Source organism: Erythrolamprus reginae, chromosome 1, assembly GCF_031021105.1.
Source record: "Erythrolamprus reginae isolate rEryReg1 chromosome 1, rEryReg1.hap1, whole genome shotgun sequence".
Classification (NCBI taxonomy): domain Eukaryota; kingdom Metazoa; phylum Chordata; class Lepidosauria; order Squamata; family Dipsadidae; genus Erythrolamprus; species Erythrolamprus reginae.
In genome coordinates, this window is record NC_091950.1 from 171425776 (window position 1) to 171449031 (window position 23256).

The 23256-nt window shown below is 41.4% G+C and overlaps 1 protein-coding gene across 3 annotated transcripts in view; it reads left to right on the plus strand.

Moving 5' to 3' along the window:
• The first annotated feature begins 1679 nt into the window (after window positions 1-1679).
• The window catches only part of KYNU (kynureninase), a 150618-nt gene continuing 129041 nt past the window's right edge, over window positions 1680-23256 (plus strand). The window contains exons 1-2 of one of the 3 annotated variants that reach the window (XM_070731471.1): window positions 2014-2326; window positions 16736-16915. The gene's annotated coding sequence lies outside the window, so the exon portion shown is untranslated. Of the gene's footprint in view, window positions 2327-7134; window positions 7153-16735; window positions 16916-23256 lie in introns of those variants that run through there. The other 2 variants (XM_070731466.1, XM_070731458.1) reach the window with 2 other exon arrangements.

A 23256-nucleotide genomic window follows, 5' to 3' on the forward strand; every position in this document is an offset into this window, starting at 1 on the left:
AAATAAAAATGTAAAGTTTAGTGTCACACAGGATAGCTGTTCTATGGATTTGATAGAATGTTTCTATGTGTGTCCATCTCCTTTGTAAGTGTTGTAAGAAATGTCCATCTGGGTTCAGTTCTAAGTGGGAAGACACAGGGAGGCTGTTTGAAATGATTTAATGGTGGATAGGACCACATAGTTAGAGGTCCTGAGCAATTGAGCACTTGTTGGGGAGGGGGTGAGAGAAAGAGAGACCCTTTCTTGGGCTTTGAACTTGCTTCCTGTTCCTGTAGCAAGAGTATGTATTCTGATTGTCAGACTCCCATGGGGCCATGCAGGGTTAACTTGTAGGCTGTCTTGAGTCCCAGACTTGGTTGAACTTTGCTGGGTGATGCAATCTTCCCAGGTGCCATTTGGTGAGGTGAGATGGGTATATCCTGAGGGCGAAGGTCTTTTTTTTTAATAGGTAAGCTGGTCCAGCCTTTTGCCTTGTAGGTCGGTTGGCACCAAAATACCAGTTGAGGGGCAGGGAGCTGAGGCTCTGACTTTATGTCTTTAGAAACATGTTTCTCCTTTAGGAAAAATATAATATTCTGTCTTTTTAATATTTCCTAGAATATTCCATTCTTCTAGAAGGCTGGGTGCTAACTTTCTACATAACATAAATGTAAATTAGCCGGGCACCCAACTGTAAGCAGTTTATGAGGTTTCTGCAGTTACCACAACCTACAAAGCCCCTCTTGTATGAGTTCAAGAAATCTGTTTGTCTACAGCCCATCTTTTCTTTCAAGGCACAAGTTGAATTAAATTGGATTTAAATTAAACTTCCACTTTAAATTCACAACGACCCTGTGAGGCACTTTTATGCAGAGGTGGAAATTAAGCCAATGGAATTTTAATAGGAACTGACTGAGTCCATGGTCTCTTTTCATAGTATTCCATTGATTTCCAACCAATAGAATAGAATTCTTTTTTGGCCAAGTGTGATTAGTCACACAAAGAATTTGTCTTTGGTGCATATGCTCTTAGAGTACATAAAAGAAAAAATATATTTGTCAGGAATCATGAGGTACAACACTTAATGATTGTCATAGAGATCAAATAACTAATCAGGAAACAATCAATGCATTAATTATTACAATACAATTAATTAATTTTAATTAATTACAATACAATTAATTAATTTTAATTAATTACAATACAATCAATACAATAAAATTTTAGGGATACTAGCAACAAGTTACAGACATACAGTCATAAGTGGGAGGAGATCAGTGATAGGAATGATGAGAAAAACCTAGTACTAATAGTAGTGCAGACTTAGCAAATAATTTGACAGTGGCGAGGTTATTTGTTTAGCAGAATTATGCCGTTTGAGAAAAAAAACTATTCTTGTGACTTTTGAGGGTAGGAGTTGAAACAGTCTATGTCCAGGATGCCAGGGGTCAGCAGATATTTTCACAGCCCTCTTTTTGACCGGTGCAGTATCCAGGTCATTCTGATTATCCTCTGAAGTCTGTGCTGGTCATGTTGGGTTGCAGAGCCAAACCAGACCGTTATAGATTCAATGATTCCTCTGTAGAACTGTAATCTTTAAACTGTAAACTGTAATCAAAGTTAACAAAATTTCAAAACCATCGCAACTTTAAAAATGTTAATAACTCGGGAGTTTAATCCCGCTTCTGTAACTGCGGTTCACACGCGTCCTGTAGAAATGCTGCAGCCTTTACTAACTTCTGCTCCTGCTGTTGACCTATGCGCACGTGACAGACTAAACCACCTCCGTTAAGGAAAATGGACTGTTCCATTTCAGAAGGAGGTAGATAAGGGTCCGCTTTCTCAATTGCTTCTCTAAATAACCTTTTAAAAATCTGCAATGAGGCAAAGCAGCAGATCCGGAGCGGGGAGGGGACGGACAGGAGAGTTTGAAATCGAAGCCCTCTGCTTCTTTTCGTGCTGATTTCCCAAATGGAGCTTTTCATATCGCGGAGACGAAGTAAATGACGTTACAGTTTCGCCCTATTTTGAATTGGTACAGCCTACTTTGTGACTTTAGAACTGTTTTTTTGTCACGTCACTGAATGGCATGTTGAAACCTGGCTTTTTTTTTTAACCGGGCAAAAGAAGCTTTTTTTGAAGCTTGATTTTTCAAGGTTGGGTCCCTCCCCCTCCTTTATTTCCTACGCACCTATCCTCTTTTGCTAAGAAGGGTTACCTCTTCCTCGAAGGGAGAGAGGGGTTATTGAGAGTTTAGTTCACACATTTTGCATGCAACGCCTCCTTTCTCTGCCTTAATCTCTCAAGACTTCATCCCGAACTCCTACTTAACTGCAGTTAAATAAGTGTAAGTACCAGAAACTCTAATTCATACTTTTTAAAAAATATATATCATTTAGACCAGAAACTCAAAATTGTCTACACTATCCTTCCACTTTTCATACCAAAATAATACGAGATGTCCTACTTACGAGTGGCTGGGTTGCTATTACATACTAAATTCCCTATTTTGGAAATATAGCTTCTGGCCCTTACATGTCATGCGATGCCTCTTTGTGCACAATCATTTATTTCAGTGTTTCCCAACCTTGGCAATTTAAAGATATCTGGACTTCAACTCCCAAAATTCCCCAGCCAGGGAATTGAAGTCCAAATATCTTCAAGTTGCCAAGGTTGGGAAACACTCATGTATATTTAACCCTGCTGTTCTGTTCGAAAAAAGTTCCTAATGTTATGTTCCCGGGTCACCCTGACCCGGACCGAAAACTCTTCATTTGCAGTGCTTATGTTTGGTCTTTTTGAAAGCTTTTTTCACCTGGAAACATGTTTGAACATTTCTGCACACAATGGAATGAAAATTGAACTGAAAAAATTAATCCTTATTGGTTTATTTTGCACATAAATGTGCCTCCCCCCCGTTTTTGTGAAAGTTTTTTCAATTTATGGATAGTTTTGCTTGCAAAATCCATTCTATTTTACTAAAGTTGGTGTGGGATTGGTAGCTTGAACATTTCTGCACACAATGATATGAAAATTGAACTGAGAAAATTAATCCTTATTGGTTTATTTTGCTCATAAATGGGCCCCCATGCTTATACTCAAATAGGCTTATACTCGAGTAGGCTTATACTCGAGTATAAAATGATATGGTCTTATATTCAAAAATAAACCAATAAGAATCATTTTTTTTCAGTTCATTTCTATTTTTCTTATGTTTAGGATTGTTCAATTTAGTATATCAAAACTTTTGAGTTTATTGATAATTTTGCCTGCAAAATGCATTCTATTTTACTATTCTATTTTGGTGTGGGATTGGTAGCTTGAACCTTTCTGAACATAATGATATGAAAATTAAACTGAAAAAATGATCCTTATTGGTTTATTTTGCTCATAAATGGGCCCCCATGCTTATACTCAAATAGGCTTATACTCGAGTAGGCTTATACTCGAGTATAAAACAATAAACCAATAAGAGTCATTTTTTTCAGTTCATTTATATTTTTCTTATGTTCAGGATTGTTCAATTTAGTATATCAAACCTTTTGGGGGAAAATTCCTTAGGGATTTGTAGCCTTAAAAAATATAAATTGACACGAAATTCAAAAAGGATGGGGGGAGGGGCTTTTTGATCAAAATAAAAATATAAGTCTCAATTTTTCCAGTTCAATTTTCATATCATTATGTTCATAAATGTTCAAACTAGTTTTCCAGTGGAAAAAGTTTTCAAAAAGACCAAATTCAAGTACCTAAAAAAAATCATTTTGATCCGGGTCTATATGACCCGAACAGAGTAAATGTGACTTTTTTTTTGCCAAGAAAAAATTTTTTCCCCCACCCCCACAAATATTTTTTTGATGATCAGCATTGTTAAATTGAGTAAATGAATGCGTAAGATTTTAAAGAATATTTCGGATTTGGAGCATAAAAAAATAAAAAGTGAAAATTGTTGCAAGCAGCCAGGGGGGGGGGAGGCCTTATTTCTGATGTTAAAAAAACAGTAAGAATCATTTTTTTCAGTTCCTTTATATTTTTCTTATATTCAGAAATGTTCAAGGTACCATTCCCACACCAACTCCAGTAAAATAGACTGCATTTTGCAAGCAAAACTATCCATAAATTGAAAAAACTTTCACAAAAACGGGGGGGGGAGGCACATTTATGGGCAAAATAAACCAATAAGGATTAATTTTTTCAGTTCAATTTTCATTCCATTGTGTGAAGAAATGTTCAGACTACTTTCCAAGTGAAAAAAGCTTTCAAAAAGACCAAACATAAGCACTGCAAATGAAGAGTTTTCGGTCCGGGTCAGGGTGACCCGGGAACATAACATTAGGGAGGGTTTTTTTTTCAGCAAGAAAGAAACCTCCCACCCCCCCAAAAAAAATTCTCATAGAGAGAACCCCTGAAATGATGAAAAGTCATGAAATTTCAAGTTTCAGATATGCAGGGAAAATTTTTTACAGGGTCTCAAACCTTGATTTCGGGTCTCACAGACCCGAACAGAACAGCAGGGTTAAGTCATGTTTATTAGGCAGGGCACAGTGGCTGGATTGACAGTGCACACCCAAACTAAAAACGTGCTGAATTATGTATTGCATAGTTGAGTTTGTGAAGTGCCCTAATGTAGGAAAGTGTGAAAGTGTTATTTGTGGGAGTGAGGGAAGTCCAAGGGAAGTCATGTAAACAATGTGTCTGGATGTTTAAAAATGAATGGGCACTTGAATGAGGGTGGTGGTGGAATTAGTTCTATGTGTATAAAATGAGATTAGTTGTCTATTTGTGTGTGATATTTGTTTGTGGGTGTGTGCATGCATTTAGAAGGCCAACTTCCAAAATCCAGAGCCAGAAAAATTTCCCAGGAAATTTGAGAGCGGCGTGAAGGCCCGGCCAGTTTCCTGCCATTCCCCCTTTAATCCCAGGCTTTTCTGGGCTGCCAGAGGAGCCTTTCGGTGGCACTTAAGGAGGCTTTGGCAGTCCAGAGCGAACGAAGCATTTTTCTTTCTCTGAGCGCTCGGAGGGAATAAACCTCTGCCAGCGCCCAGAGAAAAGAAACACCCTCTTCGCTCTGGGCAGCCGAGGAGTCACCACAGTGAAGGAAAGGCGCCAGCTACAAAGCGAGCGAACGAACGAGAGGAGAGGGGAGCCCTTCAGCATGGGAAGGAAGAGGCAGCAGATAGTAGCAGCAGCAGCCAGTGTATGGGAGGCAGTGCATGGGAGGCAGCCTCGTGCTGGGTATATTGGAGGCACGTGTTCCTCCTCGCCACCTCAGAGTGCCTCTTTTTTTTAAGCCTTAAAGTTTTGGAATTTTTTTATTCCTCTTGCCTCATCTTCTTCCTCGGCAGCGACTCTCCTCCTCCTCCTCCCACCCAAATTCTGAGCTTTTATTTCTTTAATAATAATAATAATAATAATTATTATTATTATTATTTATTACAGTGGTCCCCAACGTTTTTTCCACCAGGGACCAGTTTCAGCAAGGCAATTTTTCTATGGCCCGGTGGGGGCGGAAAGGGGTGTGGTTGGGGGCGGGATTAAGCATGGGGGTGCTGGTCCTTCCCGCCCCTCTTTCCCGCCATCGCCCTGTGGCCGGCAGAACCTGCCTCCCAAACTCTCTTGCCCGGCGGCAGGTAAAGCGCTGGAGGGAGGGGGTCAGGCAGGCCCTCCTGCCTCCCCCCCCAGCCAAAAACGCAAAGGCGTGCCACGGCAGAAGCCAAAAGAGGCTTGAGCCTCCCGGTCCTTCCTGCCCCTCTGTCCCGTCCATCGCCCTGTGGCCGGCAGAACCTGCCTCCCAAGGCCTCTTTCCCAGCGGGAGATGAAGCACTGGAGGGAGGGGGGCGGCGGCAGGAGGACTGGCAGCTGCTGACTCCACGGACCGGTGCAACATGCCCCGCGGCCCGGTACTGGTCCGCGGCCCGGTGGTTGGGGACCCCTGATTTATTAGATTTGTATGCCGCCCCTCTCCGAAGAGTAAGTTTGCACGCATTATTTACTTTTACATTGATTCCTATGGGAAAAATTGCTTCTACTTAAAAACTTTTCTACTTAAGAACCTGGTCAAGGAACGAATTAAGTTCTTAAGTAGAGGTACCACTGTACTTTTATTTCCTCATGGGAATTTTCCTCATGTACTGATTAATGGCCTTTCCTCCCAGCCTTTATTTGGCACAAAATTATATTGATATAAAATTGTATACTTCACCATGCCTTTGCATTGAGACCAAGCAGTTTTGCTTCTCCCCCAATTTTTTAATAATAATTTTGTGACAAAAAATTGGTGGAATCCCTGCTATTCTTTCTCATCCTACCTAGTATCACCTCATAGCAGAAAAACCAAACACCAATTGCACTCCTGACTATGTGATGGAATTAGAGATTCAAGCTTTAATTGTTATTATTTATTTAGCTTTAATTTGTACATGCTTCTACATGATAAGACTGTTGATCTTTCAGGGAAATTGGAAGATCAATAAGCCTATATCAAATAACTCTGAGCTGCAAAATCTGCCGGAAAGATTGAAGGACCTGATTTGAAAAGCGAAGTAAAGAAAGCCAGAATTTTTGTGCTTCGTGATCTTTGTTTCCTGAAGCTAGTTTCCTCCCCAAATTGTTTTTGGTCAAGCAAAACGTTGCTTCTCTTTCCTACCCCCAACATCACATATGTGTGTGTGCATATTTGTAAATCTATGCAGTTTCCCTACTAAAGAGCCCCCCCACAACATTCGAGCTATTGTAGAACTGTTGTAAATACTGGTAGCCCTTGACTTACAACCACTTGTTTAATTGTTGCTCAAAGCTACAACAACACAAAAAAAGTGGCTTTATGACAGTTTTCACACTGATCCTCATTGCTGCATCCCCTTGATCACATGATCAAAATTCAGAACCTTGGCAACTGGCCTGGGTCGTGTGATCCCCTTTTGCGATTTTCTGACATAGAAAGTCAATGGGGAAGCCAGATTCAATTAAGAATCATGTTACTACTTGTTAAGGTCAAATGTCTCACTTAGCAACATAAAGTTTGGACATAATTGTGGTCATAAATCAAAGATTACCTGTAGAAGGAGTTTTGGCTAATAAATGTATTGATCTCGTAGGTATTCCAGACTTAAGAAAGTTTGATCCAAGAATCTGATCTCTTATCAGAGTCAAAGCCAAAATCAAAATCATAGTGAGGTGGGTGGCAAATAATAAATTCATTGAGAAAGTGTCATGGACATTTGGTCCCCAATGATTGGATGCAGAGGGGTATTGCAGATTGTTATTTCTGGCTGCACTGTCCTCAAGGCATTCTTTTAAGTTACCAGCTTGGAACATTTTATATTGGGAGGAGAATGAAAGCACCACTTCAACAGAAGAACAACTAAAAGTAATTCTATGCTTTTTCAGCAGCACAGTGAAATTTCACTTATTTTTTATTTATTTACATATATCTGTGTAGAAATGTGCTGTGTAATAATCTTGTAAATAGCAATAAGGAAAAAGCAACCCCCCACATACATTGATACCAGTTGGATGGAGCCAATCACTTGTCCTCAGTGAGTTGCAAACCTAATTGCAACTGAATATATTGATCTACAGTACTACAGTTCTCAGAAATCTGTAAATCTGCAGTCCTCTGCCCTTGTATCTCTCCAATTGTTTGCCTAGAGCAGTATTTCACAAACTTTTGACATGTGTATCCCTTCTATAATTTTTGTAATACTTAGTACCCGTCGTCAAAAAAAATGGATGTATTTTAATAACAATCAAAATATATTTATTTTTTCTTTTTTGGTGCATACAAAATAATAATAAATGAAAAATAAAATTATTCATAATAAAATATAAATAAAAGTTCTATTATAAATAACATTTATTTGGATCAATGAGAAGGATGAAATTGTTTGTGCTGAGATGACAAATCATCATAATTTGGTTCCCTGGTTGTTAATTTTAATCTGAGATGTGGTTCCAATAGTCTGTTCCTTTTTTTTTTTTTTTGACTTAATGTCTACAAATGCTGAAAAAAGCAACTTCACATAAATATGAAGTTGGAAAAGGCAAGATGTATTTCAGAATTTTTCCTGAACGCGTACCCCCACCAAAGTCTTCCTGCACCCCCGGGGGAACGCGTACCACACCTTGGGAAACACTGGCCTAGAGGAACATAATTTAGTTTATGAAACAAATTGAAATACAATAGTTATGTGCACTGAATATGCCACATTTAATTCCATGTTTTAATAATAGGTGAGTTAGGAAGTAGAAATTATTCTCAGTAATGTATCTGTTTCTCAATCCAGTGAGCCACAACCTGTTATTCCAGATGCAGGGAGCATATTGCAAAAATTATTTACTTGCATAACTGACTGCTTGCTGATTAGCTAACTTTCCCAGTACGTAAATAAATGAGGGATTTTATTCTGCACACTAAGTGAGATAAAATAACATATGCTTTTAAATTACACTGTCCAGTATCTGAATTTCCTCATCCAACATAGCCCATCGTTGTTGGCCCATAGACGGGCTGCAGCCCATAAATTGTTTCAACTTCTACCCTCAAAATGGACGTTATAAAGCATTGCACACCAGAACAACTAGACAAAAGGACATTTTCCCTCCCATGTCATCACTCTGCTAAACAACTAATTCCCACAACATTGTCAAACTATTTACTAAGATTGTATTTATTTATTTATTTTTATTTTATTTATTTATTTATTTATTTTGTCCAATACACAATGAGGGTTTTAGTGGGTATATATCTATATACACATAGTAAAATACATGATGAAGGTTATAGAGGAGATACTCATAGTAAAATATATCTAAGAAATCATAGAAAAGAAGGTATAGTACTGTAATAGAACATATCAATGAAAGAGTAGAAGAAGAGATATAGGAATAGAAGAAAGGTATAGGAGGTATAGGAGAGCAATAGGACAGGGGACGGAAAATTACTATTATTTTCATTCTTATTATTACCTATTTTCTTTTCTACATATGATTATTATTTGGCTGCTTGCATCTTTACGATTTCTGTTGTTTTATTTAGTTTCCTAGTATGATTTATGTTGATTGCTTTTTAGTATCCTATGACTATCACTAACTGTTGTATCTTATGATTCATGAGGAATGTATTTATGATGACTATGATCATGATTTATCACTTATATCTTTTATGTACACCAAAGACAAACTCCTTTTTTTGAACATTTAAAATTTTTTCTCCACAAACTCCATCCATATATCAATATACTCATACCTGGAGATAATCAGTGATATACATATTCATATATTTTAAATCAATCAGTCATAAACCGGCATCCTGCTATGCACCAATTTTCCATTCCATTTCTTCAGTTTGTCTTTTGCACTCCCCATCTCTACCTTTCTCTCTTTTTTCTACTTTCTTACTCCTTCTCCCCTCCTCTTCTTTCCCTCCATCTATCTTCTCTCTGTCTTCTGCTTCCACCTCTTCTCTCTCCTCTCTTCTACTCTCTCTTCACTTCATAATTCCTCCTCCCTCTTTTACCTTCCCTGGAGTGCTTCTTCTCCTTGCTCATATCATAGTTGACAGACTGAAATTTTCTTCCCCACTTTTAATCTAATGGTGCCCCATCCTAAAATTATTATTACTTCTTTATCATTCTATGTCTATCATTCTGTATTTTTAAGAATACCAACCTACTGCCATATTATAGGTATGCATTATTTCCCTAGCGCTATCTCTACTGAAAAAACTATTTTTGTCATATGGGTACACCACCAATTAATTTCAGATTATTATACCAAATTACTGCTTTAGTTTAATTTCTCAGCCATTTATTGTTTCTCCTGCTTCTTAAGTTCAAGCTGTAGTGCTTCCTCCTCTTCCTTGAATTCTTACTCATCCTTCATTTTTCTTAATTCCTATTTCAACCATAACTAAATACCCCATAGCAAATCAACATTTGATTACATAATTTGATAAGGAATATTAAAAAGTAGCTTTGGTTTTCACATTAAATCCTTTATTTCAAACTTCTATCAACCTATAATACCATTACTGTTCTCCATAACCTATCATTTATTTATACCTATACTTATTTTATATTTCATCAACTACTACCAATTACAAACTACTGTTACATAATAGTGGGAAGAGTATTCCTCTCTTTCCCTTAAGAAAAAACAGAAATCATCCATTTTCCTTAAATTTGCCTTTTTCTTTTTATCCCAAAAGTTTCAATACAAACAGATGGTAATGATATCTTTAATAGAACTAGCAAATTACTCAAATCTTATATTCTCCCCCAGACTATCAAAATACAGTGATCCCCCGCTCGTTGCGAGGGTTCCGTTCCAGGACCCCCCGCAACGCGCGGGTTTTCGCGAAGTAGCGCTGCGGAAGTAAAAACACCATCTGCGCATGTGCAGATGGTGTTTTTACTTCCGCAGCGCTAGCGAGGAGCCGAAGATTGGGGGCGGTGCGGGTGTTTTAAAACGTCGCCGCCGACATGGGGGGCTCGCTAGCACCCCCCCTAACCCGGGTTGGGGCTTCGGGGGGGGTGCTAGCGAGCCCCCCATGTCGGCGGGGACGTTTTAAAACACCCGCGCGGCTTTCCAATGAGTCCCGAAGACAAACGTCAAACTTCCGCGTTTGTCTTCGGGACTCATTGGAAAGCCACGCGGGTGTTTTAAAACGTCCCCGCCGACATGGGGGGCTCGCTAGCACCCCCCCGAACCCCCAACCCAGGTTTGGGGGGGGTGCTAGCGAGCCCCCCATGTCGGCGGGGACGTTTTAAAACACCCGCGCGCCTTCCCAACTGAGCCCTCAAGCCAAGCGCCAAAAGCGAACTTCTGCGCTTGGCTTGAGAGCTCAGTTGGGAAGGCGCGCGGGTGTTTTAAAACGTCCCCGCCGACATGGGGGGCTCGCTAGCACCCCCCCAAACCCGGGTTGGGGGTTTGGGGGGGTGCTAGCGAGCCCCCCATGTCGGCGGGGACGTTTTAAAACACCCGCGCGCCTTCGCAACTGAGCCCTCAAGCCAAGCGCCAAAAGCGAACTTCTGCGCTTGGCTTGAGAGCTCAGTTGGGAAGGCGCGCGGGTGTTTTAAAACATCCCCGCCGACATGGGGGGCTCGCTAGCACCCCCCCGAACCCCCAACCCGGGTTTGGGGGGGTGCTAGCGAGCCCCCCATGTCGGCGGGGACGTTTTAAAACACCCGCGCGCCTTCCCAACTGAGCCCTCAAGCCAAGCGCCAAAAGCGAACTTCTGCGCTTGGCTTGAGGGCTCAGTTGGGAAGCAGCCCGAGCGAACGGCGTGGGCGGGAGAAGGGCGCGCGAGCCGTGGGCGCGCGGGCAGGCAGGCTGCGGACAAGCCGTTCGCTCGGGCCGCTTCCCAGCTGAGTACTCAGCTGGGAAGCGGCCCGAGCGAAGCGGCAGCAGCGAGGAGTTTGCGTGGGCGGTGGAGAAACTCCTTGCTGATGCCCGCCAAGAGGGGGAAGACCTAGGGAAGCCGCCCAGCAGCTGATCTGCCCGGCGCCATCTACGCATGCGTGCCCATAGAAAAAAAGGCACGCATGCGCAGATGGTGTTCTGACTTCCGGGTTCAAAAATCGCAAATTACCCTGTTCGCAATGGTCGGGGACGCAATAACCGGGGGATCACTGTAGTTCTCAGTTCAAGCAGATGTTAAAGTAACCATTCATTATATTAAGATAATTCCTCCCAACAGCAGATGGCACTCTTCATTGCTCCCGCAAGTTTTTTCCTTATTCACCATAAACTTAAATGTTTTAAATCAACTAAAATAAGTCAAAGTATTTTCTTTTCTCTTCTTCCAGCTAATTAAAAAAAAAGTCTACTGGGTCTTTTGATTCACAATTCAAAGTTTAAAACTCTCATAATTGGGCTCTAGTACACTTTTTTGTATATTAGTTCATCTATGATTTTCAATGTGCTAGATAGCCACTTAATCAGTTTGTAATCCTTTTGTTCCCCATTAAAGTTTTAAAAAATTCCAAAAGCTTCTTTGGGCAATGCAGCTTACCAGTTCAAGTTTTCACTCCTCTCCAGCATGATTTCTTAAATCCTCTTACCCGGATGGCATCCAATCTTCCAAATAAATACTCTGTGGCCGTTGCTGCTTGTAAGACTGTAATAATTGATTTCCAGCGCTGTTGGTTGTGGGCTCTTTGACACCCCTCCCAGGTCACCAATGGCATCCCACTTCTTCACCATCACTCTAGGGTGGTTCTGGACTGGTTCCATCGGACGTGAATATCAGGGTACCCATGTTGCTGCAGCGTGTGGCCATGCCCCTCTCCAAAGACAAACTCCTTGTGTGTCCAATCACACTTGGCCAAAAAAGAATTGGATTCTATTCTATTCTGGGTTGGGTTCCAAAAATGTTTACTGCCACAGTGCATCTGCAGGACCCAAGGTAGATGTGGGTGACCATGGCAAACACCTAAAAAGCACCTGTGTGTTGCTCCCAGCCTTCAACCACACCTCCGTGCCATTTTCGGGCACCCAGCTTACCGGGTTCCCCCCGTCGTTGTTGTAACTTCAACAGGTGTGGCTTCAGGAGATGCTGGTGGCGCAGGGGCGTGGGCGAAGGTTAGGAGAAGGGTGCAATACACGGGAGGCTCCCCGCATTTCCTCAGGTTGTCGGGACTAGATTAGCCCGCTGCTGAGCCAGCGGACTGAGGCATCCCTCCCCTCCAGATCTTTCTGGATGAGACTTAGAGGAAAGCGCAGCTCATGGCTTCTACATTTTGCTAAGCTGCACAAAGTATCCCAGCAAAAATAGTGAAGGGGAAGAAAGCCAGTGGCTGCTTCAGTCCATGTATTTTCCAGGTCAGCAGCTGTTTCTCTCCTTTGTTGCTCTTTATGAGAAATTGTTTAGTGCAGCACAGCAAATTGTAGCAGGCATGAACCATGCTTTCCTTTAAGCACTGTGAGCAGCAGAGTGTTTCTCTCTGCATATAGCTTTCCAGATGAGACTTGGAGGAAAGTGAAGCTCATGGCTTCTACATTTCACTGTGCTGCACGAAGTATCCCAGTAAAACAGGGAAGGGTATGAAAGCCAGTGGAGAGCACACAGAGCTGCCCCTTCTTTGCAGTAGCTTATGACCTCTTCTTCTGGAGCTCCAAGCTGCGGGGAGGGGAGGAGGCTGCAACACCAGTAGCTTTGAGAAGTTCTTTCCCTTAATGGTTCATTTTCTTACTTCTAGGTGGCTCCGTGCTTTTTTATCTTCTCCAGGCATGGGGAAAAGCAATCCTGTGAAGGCAGAGTCTGCTTACCTCAACCACCGGTTCACTTCCTTCCTGCGCATGTGCAATGCCAAAAACTTTGCTTCTGTGCATGTGCAGAAGAAAAAAAATATGGAATAATTCAAAACAAAAAATCCCCCCCCCCAAAAGATGGCGGTGCCCAGAGAACAGTATTGAGTAATCCAGTTCAGTGACATCATCATGAAGTCACCAGCAGTTTGCTATAAGTTTGGATGAAATGGTCTGAACTGGAAGGAACCCACCCCTCTATTCTATTCTATTCTATTCTTCCACATTTTCACAAATGCTCCAGGATTTCCTTTCTTGTCCTCGGGCTCGAGTCTTGATAGGTCCTACTCCATCAGTTCCTTTGCATTCCTTCTCTCTCTTCCCGTCCATCCAATAATGAAGCCACCATTTCAAAATGGAAGGTTAGCCACGTGAGGTCCTCTTCAGTAGCATGACCTAAGCATCTGAGAGATTCAGCCACCCTATTCTGGCTCCTTCTATATTTTTTTACAAGTGAATTCTACCATTTCCCCCTTTTCTGCCTGCCTGCCTGCTTGCACTTGCTCTTGTGCTGAGTCACTTAGCTTCCTTATATTCATGACCTTGGTAGAGACCCAAACACTTTCTTCTGGCCCGGCACTTCATCCTGTCAAAAAGGTTATTTAAATGTATAGCTAGGAAATGTTAGTCCTCTCCAGATTAGCATCTTACTCCTGAGCAGCTATGCATGAGAAACACCCTTCCTTCCTTTTTAAATGTTAGAAAGCACAGCTCTGTGTCTTTAGACAATGGCTTTCATGAATATTCAGTTCTCACCTGTCTGGGCTCTGGATATTTATTGTAGAATCCATCAAGCCTTTTTAAAAATATATAGGGTCATTTTCAAGTGTGATGTAGGTCACCATTTATTAACCGTATGACAAATGTCATTGTTCCCAGTTAATTATTTCCTGTTTCTAAAATAGCAGTTCTACGTAGAATGACAGATCCTTTGAGGGGATTTTTGCCCTTAAAGGCAGCTTAGAAACATTTAAACCTAAATGCCCTTCCTTTCTTCTCCCACACATAGTCATAGAATACATGAAATATTTTGTTTCTTGGCTTGTTTAATTTAGATGGCATCTGTTGTTTTAAAAATGGAGTAATGCTGAAAATGTGGAATATGGAAAGCAGAAGATGACAAAAAATAGTATGACATTAAAAAACAGTGCATAGGAAAGATACAGTTGCATTAAGTAGGTGTAAACATTAGCTTCCTCTCCCCCAACACTAAAAGTAAGAGAAAAATCAATTGTTGTACTAAAGATAGTATCGGGTGGCATATAAGTCAAATTAAATAAATATATGCTTTGTAAATAGAAAGATGACCAACAAATATTCTAGATTTCAGAACTTTAGGAAATGTAGAGGACAGAGGGACAGGCCTTGAGGGATAAAAGGGGAAGCTAGGACAAGTGTGCCCTTCTCCGGGTGAGATCCATTCCTTTCTCTTGGCCTTCTTTGAAAGGGCCGGAAGACCTAGCTTTGCCAATTGACCTGGGGCCCTAATAGGGTGTGTCATTCTGGAGAGGGTTAATAAACCAACAAAGAGGTCTCAAATCTTGGCAACTTAAAGACTTGTGGAATTCCCAGAATTTGTGAGCTAGGTGACTGAGGAATTCTGGGAGTTGAATTCCACAAATTCTCTTCGCCAACGATGTAAAACTCTTCAACACCACCGATAACACAGCTATTCTCCAAAAAGACGTAGACTGTCTCTGATTGATCTAACACCTGGCAGCTCCAAATCTCAAGCAGCAAATGCTCTTTCCTCCACATCGGTAAAAAGAATCAGAACTTCAAATATAAACTGAACAAACAAGATCTTGCAGATAACTCCCACTTAGTAAAAGACCTCAGGATACTAATATCAAATGATCTAAGTGCCGAAGCCCACTGCAACAATATTGCCAAAAAGTCTTTAAGTGTAGTCAACCTAATCCTACGCAGTTTTTGCTCAGGCAATCTCACACTAATTACCAGAGCCTACAAAACTTTCGCTAAACCCATCCTCGAATATAGATCATATATTTGGAACCCATACTGCATCTTGGACATTAACACCATTGAAAATGTCCAAAAATACTTCACCAGAAGAGTCCTTAACTCCTACACTCGAAACAGAATACCATACGAATCAAGACTCAGAATCCTGGATCTTGAAACCTTAGAACTACGACACCTCAAACATGATCTAAGTATTGCTAAGATTATGTGCTGCAACTCCCTGCCTGTCAATGATTACTTCAGCTTCAACCGCAACAACACAAGAGCACACAACAGATTCAATATTAACTGCGCCAAACCTGACTGTAAAAAATATGACTTTAGCAATTGAGTTGTCGGAATGTGGAACTCAATACCGAACTCCGTAGTATCATCCCCTAACCCCCAACACTTTACCCTGAGAATATCTACGGTTGACCTCACCAGGTTAATAAGAGGTCAGTAAGGGGTGTACATAAGTACACCAGAGTACCTACTGTCCCCTGTCCTATAGTCTCTCCTATATCTCATATATCTTCTCTTCTATCTCTTCTATCTCTTCTATCCATTATATCTCTTCTATCTCTTGTATCTCTTATATTTTCTGCTATTCTCTCTAGTTATATTTTACTCCTATATTTCTCTTCTATCTTTGATACATTCTACTCACATATATCCTCTATTATTGTGTATTATTGTGTATTGGACAAAACAAATAAATTTCTTAAAAAATCTTAAAGCTGCCAAGTTTCAAGACCCCTGAAACTAAGACTCTGCCTCCTCGCCGTGTGTATCTGGCTCCCTTGTCATCTTTGTTAATGTTTAAATCACTTTGTTGATTGAGTAAATGTTTTAATGTTTCACATTGTTGCTTGTATTGATAAGCCACCTTGAGTAACTTCTAGGCAAGATGGGTGGAATTGCACATGGTTCTCAATTTCCAACTTTTCATTTGAAGTAACGGCACTGAATAAAGGGACTTATGACCGTTTTTCACACTTAATGACTGTTGCAGCATCCCCATGGTCACATGATCAAAATTTGGACACTTGGCAGCCGGCGTGTATTTCTGACCGTTGCAGTGACTCAGATCATACGATCCCCTTTTGCAACCTTCTGACTAGCAAAGTCTATGGAGAAGTTAAATTCACTTTACAACCACGTTATTAACTTAACAGCTTCAGTGTTTCATTTAATAGCTAAGCAGGAAAGGTCATAAAATGGGGCAAAGCCCAATTAAGAACTAACTTGCTTAGCAGCAGAAATTTGGGCTGAGTTTTGGTCATAAGTCAAGGACCACCTGCATGAAGTTTAATAAATAATGTAAAACATTTGAATAAGCCTTCCTATTTAACATGAAAATGAAAGGAAGGAGGCACGAGACTTGCAAAATTACTGTAAACTCGCCCCACCCCATAAAAGTATGGTATTAAAAGTAGTACTGGCTTACATGGCATTGATTTTCCCCTCTGATGTATCTTGACAGGCACATGCATAAAATTTAAGCAAGCTAGTGAAAAACTAAGGCAATAAAAAGTTGGGGGAGGAAGATCAGAGTACAAATGGTGAAATAACAAACCACGTCATAAAAGGGGAAGGATAAGCTGGACTTTAATAATAAAGGAGTGAAATAATTAACCAGAAACAGCAATTCCTGCAAGTTAAGGTAAGAGAAAAGAATCATTTCTAAGAAATAAGGCTGCAGGGTGAGGAGAAGCAAAACCTATAGTTTGAAAGCAAAATTAATACATTTTGTCCTATGTAACTCTTCAATAAGCAATGTCGGGCTTCCTGAGCCATGCTAATATGATTTAATGCACTAGCATCTTGGTTTCACAGGAACCTAGGTAAAATTGTTTTTAGTTAAATTAAGAATACTTGATAAATCAATAATTATGGAAAAAAGCTTTATATTTGACAAGAAATTTGAATCATTTTTAGAGAGATTATTAATTGGGGAGGAACAGGAGAGACCTTAATGTTGATCAATAAGATTTAAGTCCATTGATTTTTATATTTTACGACATCTGATAAATTTATAGATATTAATTTATCTCTTCTTCTTTTATTTTTAATTTTTCCTCTTCTCTTTCCCTTTTCCTTCCATCTCTTTCTCTTTCTTTAGCTTTATTTCCTTTTATACAGTGATCCCCCGGGTATTGCGATCCCGATCATTGCGAAACGGCTATATGGCGATTTTTGAACCCGGTAGTAACAACACCATCTGCGCATGTGCGCCCTTTTTTCTATGGGCACGCATGCGTAGATGGCGCCGGGCAGATCAGCTGCTGGGCGGCTTCCCTGGGTCTTCCCCCTCTTGCTGGCGGGAGGGCGAGCGGCGGGCATCAGCGAGGAGTTTCCCCACCGCCCACGCAAACTCCTCGCTGCTGCTCACCCGCCCTTCGCCCGCCCACGCCGTTTGCTCGCGCCGCTTCCCAGCTGAGTCCTGAAGCGAATTCGCTTCAGGACTCAGCTGGGAAGCGGCGCGAGTGAGCGGCGCGAGCGAACGGCTTGTCCGCCGCCTGCCTGCCCACACGCCCGCCCTTCGCCCGCCCACGCCGTTCGCTCGCGCCGCTTCCCAGCTGAGTCCTGAAGCGAATTCGCTTCAGGACTCAGCTGGGAAGCGGCGCGAGCGAACGGCGTGGGTGGGCGAAGGGCGGGCGAGCGGCAGCGAGGAGTTTGCGGGGTGGGGAAACCCCAATCTTCGGCTCCTCGCTGCTGCGGAAGTAAAAACACCATCTGCGCATGCGCAGATGGTGTTTTTACTTCCGCAGCGCTACTTCGCGAAAAACTGGTCATTGCGAGGGGTCCTGGAACGGAACCTTCGCAATACCCGGGGGATCACTGTATACAGTATGTAAGCGTGTATTTTGATTTATAACTGTATACTCTAAATTCACATACATCTGTACCAATATTCGCATAGTCCTTTTGCTTTATATGTCCCCTCCCCTACTTATCTTCAATAAAGATTATATTTTCTTTAAAAAAGAAAGAAAATATAAGTGGAAATTGAAAAGAAATTAGCTTAAAAAATCATTGCAATCATTATTACTTTGAGATCATTTGTTTGAAATGGCATATCACAGTGATGGCAAATCTTTTTCTTCTTGCATATCAAACATGGGAGGATGCGCATCTGTTGGCATACACCTCCACACACATGTGCCACACTGTGCATGTGCCCCCCCCTATTGGGCCATTTTATACCATCAGTTTTCCCCGAAGCCTCCGGAGTGTGAAAAATGACCCAAAGTTGAAAATGGCCTTTTCCAAGTCCAAAAATCAGCATGCACACTGTAGCTGATCAAGGACAATGCATCGCATGCCCTCAGATATGGCTCTGTGTGCAACCTGTGGTACATGTGCCATAGGTTCGCTATCACTGTGATCATTTCCTCCATGAGCAGGGGGTTGGACTGAAAGAACTCCAAGGTCCCTACCAATGTTGTCATATTGTCACTCGATAATCATATACAGTAGTATTTTACTTATTTATTTCCCTTTAGTGCAAGTTGCCTAAATCTTGTTTATTATAATTATTTAACCATAAGAACTGTTTATTTGGCAATGTCACAAGAGGCTGAGTAATATTATTGACACAATTTGTAATGTTTGCATCTTAATCTGAGAATAGCAAGAAGGTATAAAACTCATTGGACAAAGTGTAATTCTTTAAAAGCTAATTTCCTGTAATATTTTGTTATTACCATTCTAGTAAGGCATAAAACACTGCATTTAGTGAATTAAATATTTATTTTGTTCAAATCAAAGCAAGACGTTAAAAGTTCTTCAATTCTGTATTTTTTCTTTTGAAAAAAAAGCTTCTTAATAGGTATGTATTAAAACTTAGATTACATTAGATTACATCTTTACATTAGATTTTTTATTTTGTATGGGTACAATTTATTCAGTAGTTTCCATTTCAGCCCTCATAATTGCAAGATTTGTGCTTTTAACACTGTATTTTAGAAATGAATATACTTACAAATTTAAATGTAATGAAATTCACTGTTCAGTTGTATAAAATGCAATACTGATAGCAAATGAAATGAGACTGCGGTTCTACATAATACAGCTTGGGGGGAAAAATTCCGTACTCAATCATTTGGTCATTTAAATGTGATTTGCAAAAAATTATTCCAGAATTTTTACATATATATCCATCAGGATGTTCCCTTCTAAGATTAGTAGAGTTATACAGCGTACGGGAAAAGAAATAGACAGGCCCAAAATTCAAAGGGGTAAGACAAAGAAAAAGAAGTTAAGTTAAAACAACTTTATACCGATACCATGCAGTACTCCTCTCTCCATTTACACATAGTCCTCAACTTATAATTTTTCGAAGTCAAAAGAGACTAATTTTTCATCCTTACGAATGTTGCAGCATCTTAATGTGCTACATGATCGTAATTCGGATGCTTGGCAACTGGCATGTATTTATGACAGTTGCAGCGCCTTGGAGTTATGTGATCACTTTGTTCAACCTTTTGAGAAGCAAAATCTCTCCTCGTTTCTAAGAGGTCTGTAAGGAGCGTGCATAAGTGCACCATTGTGCCTACCGTCCCTCTCCTATTGTTCTTTTTTATTATTACTTTTTACTTATGTTTACACAAAATACTATTCTATACATTTGACAAATAAATAAATGAAAATAAATAAAATCAATAAGTAATCGCAGCCAATCCATGCAACTACAACATTTTTTATCCCATCTTTTCCTTTTGACTCACTCTTTGAAGTTTTTGTTTTGCAATTTGTTTTTCATTCTCTCTATGTGATCAGACCATCTCAATAAACTGTTTTATTGATGGTCTCTTATTTTTGTATATAAATCATTTCCGCTGTAAATTCATTCATTCTTGACCCTGTTTCTTCTCATTTAACCGTATACAGTATATTTAAGCACCCCTTTTGCACTGTTAACTCAGTGATGATTGATCTTCTAATGTTTCTATGCCAGTTGTCATTAGTTTGGTTTTCTTTACACTTAATCTTAAACCCATATTTTAATGGTGTTCCTTAAATTTCCTTACAGAACCTTGCACATCTGCTATCAAAATAGTGTCATCAGTACTCTGATGGCACATTCTCCTTTTCCACCCAAACTGATACATTCTGGGTTTTTTTTTCTTATGGAAAACTTGTGTGCCATTCCCAGCAATCTGAGCTTCCTCCTCCAGTGACTAAATAAATAATATTTTATTTATTTTAATTTGTCAAACATGTACAAAATAACAGATATAAGTATAAACATGAATATGAACACAGAAAATGAGTATGAATGGGGACATTAGGACGGGGACGGTAGACACATTGGTGGGCTTATGCACTCCCCTTACAGACCCCTTAGGAATGGAGTGAGGTCCATGGTAGACAGTTTAAGGTTGAAGCTATGGGAGTTTGATGAAGTAACAACAGTGTTAGGTAGAGCATTCCAGGCATTGACCACACTATTGCTGAAGTCGTATTTTCTGCAATTGAGTTTGGAGCGGTTTACCTTGAGTTTGTGTCTATTTTAACACGTTTTTCGCTGATAAAATCGCCCGGATCCGAGCGGACCTCGACTCCAATTGTGAAACAAAGTCGACTGACAATGAGTCAGTCGAGGTGACTGGGGCTAAACATCTTTGTCCATCTGTCTGGGAGGAGTTTGACTTGGTGACACCTGATGAAGTGGACAAGGCCATTGGAGCTGTGAGTTCCGCCACCTGTTTACTGGATCCGTGTCCCTCTTGGCTGGTTTCGGCCAGTCGAGGGGTGACACGGAGCTGGGTCCAGGAGATTGTCAACGCCTCCTTGGGGAGGGGGTCCTTTCCGCCACTTTATAAGGAGGCGGTTGTGCGCCCCCTCCTCAAGAAGCCTTCCCTGGACCCAGCCGTGCTTAATAACTACCGTCCAGTCTCCAACCTTACCTTCATGGGGAAGGTTGTCGAGAAGGTGGTGGCACTTCAACTCCAGCGGTCCTTGGATGAAGCCGATTATCTAGGTCCTCAGCAGTCTGGATTCAGGCCCGGCTACAGCACGGAAACTGCTTTGGTCGCGTTGATGGATGATCTCTGGCGGGCCCGGGACAGGGGCTTGTCCTCTGTCCTGGTGCTCCTTGACCTCTCAGCGGCTTTCGATACCATCGACCATGGTATCCTTCTGCGCCGGCTGGAGGGGTTGGGAGTGGGAGGCACTGTTCTTCAGTGGTTCTCCTCCTACCTCTCTGGTCGGTCGCAGTCGGTGTTAGTGGGGGGTCAGAGGTCGACCCCGAGGTTTCTCCCTTGTGGGGTGCCTCAGGGGTCGGTCCTCTCCCCCCTGCTATTTAATATCTACATGAAACCGCTGGGTGAGATCATCCAAGGGCATGGGGTGAGGTATCATCAATATGCCGATGATACCCAGTTGTACATCTCCACCCCATGTCCAGTCAACGAAGCAGTGGAAGTGATGTGCCGGTGCCTGGAGGCTGTTGGGGCCTGGATGGGTGTCAACAAACTCAAACTCAACCCAGACAAGACGGAGTGGCTGTGGGTTTTGCCTCCCAAGGACAATTCTATCTGTCCGTCCATTACCCTGGGGGGGGGAATTATTGACCCCCTCAGAGAGGGTCCGCAACTTGGGCGTCCTCCTCGATCCACAGCTCACATTAGAAAAACACCTTTCAGCTGTGGCGAGGGGGGCGTTTGCCCAGGTTCGCCTGGTGTGCCAGTTGCGGCCCTATTTGGACCGGGAGTCATTGCTCACAGTCACTCATGCCCTCATCACCTCGAGGCTCGACTACTGTAACGCTCTCTACATGGGGCTACCTTTGAAAAGTGTTCGGAAACTTCAGATCGTGCAGAATGCAGCTGCGAGAGCAATTATGGGCTTCTCCAAGTATGCCCATATCACTCCAACACTCTGCAGTCTGCATTGGCTGCCGATCAGTTTCCGGTCACAATTCAAAGTGTTGGTTATGACCTATAAAGCCCTTCATGGCACCGGACCAGAATATCTTCGGGACCGCCTCCTGCCGCACGAATCCCAGCGACCGGTTAGGTCCCACAGAGTTGGCCTTCTCCGGGTCCCGTCGACTAAACAATGTCGTCTGGCGGGACCCAGGGGAAGAGCCTTCTCTGTGGGGGCCCCGACCCTCTGGAACCAGCTCCCCCCTGAGATTAGGATTGCCCCCACCCTCCCTGCCTTTCGTAAACTCCTTAAGACCCACCTTTGCCATCAGGCATGGGGGAACTAAAACACCTCCCCCTTGCCCATGTTGTTTTGTTGATTGATTGACTGTGTGCCTGTTTTTTATATATACTGTTTTTTATGAGATTATTAATTTAAATTGGAACTGGATGGGTGGGCATTGGATTTGGTATTGTGTACTGTACTGTTTTTTATTATTGTTGTGAGCCGCCCCGAGTTTGCGGAGGGGGCGGCATATAAATCCAATACTGTAAACCTAAACCTAAACCTATTGTGTGCTTGTGTATTATTGCTGTTGAAGCTGAAGTAGTCATTGAGAGGTAGGAAGTTATAGCAGATAATATACTATATATAACTATTTTCAGACTCTTGTGTCCTTCAGATTCTTTCTCTTCTGTCTTCTGTATACCTATTCTTCCTTTTCTGATGTTTGACTACATTGATTAATCATTTGATGGCAGGCATTTTTACAGTTTTTTGTGAAATATGCTTATCATCACAATCATTTGAATAAGCAACTAGACACACTTTGGTTGGTTCACTTTGTTCTAGTTAAAATAAGGCACAGGGACACCTGGTCTCTCTTTTTTTGGCATTTGTCAGTAAATAAGTTTACTTACATTTTACATGGATAATTTTACTGAGCTGATATTAATTCTAGTTGTTCACATTTGTTTATATCTTTAGACATTTTTTGGATGTCCATCTATCTGAGAAACTCTGTATGGTGAACCAAAAAACTGAGACATTCATTAAAAGAAAAAATAAACTAAAACTACAATTAAAAATATGAAACCATTAGATATATCTATTCCAGGGTGTGAAATCCAG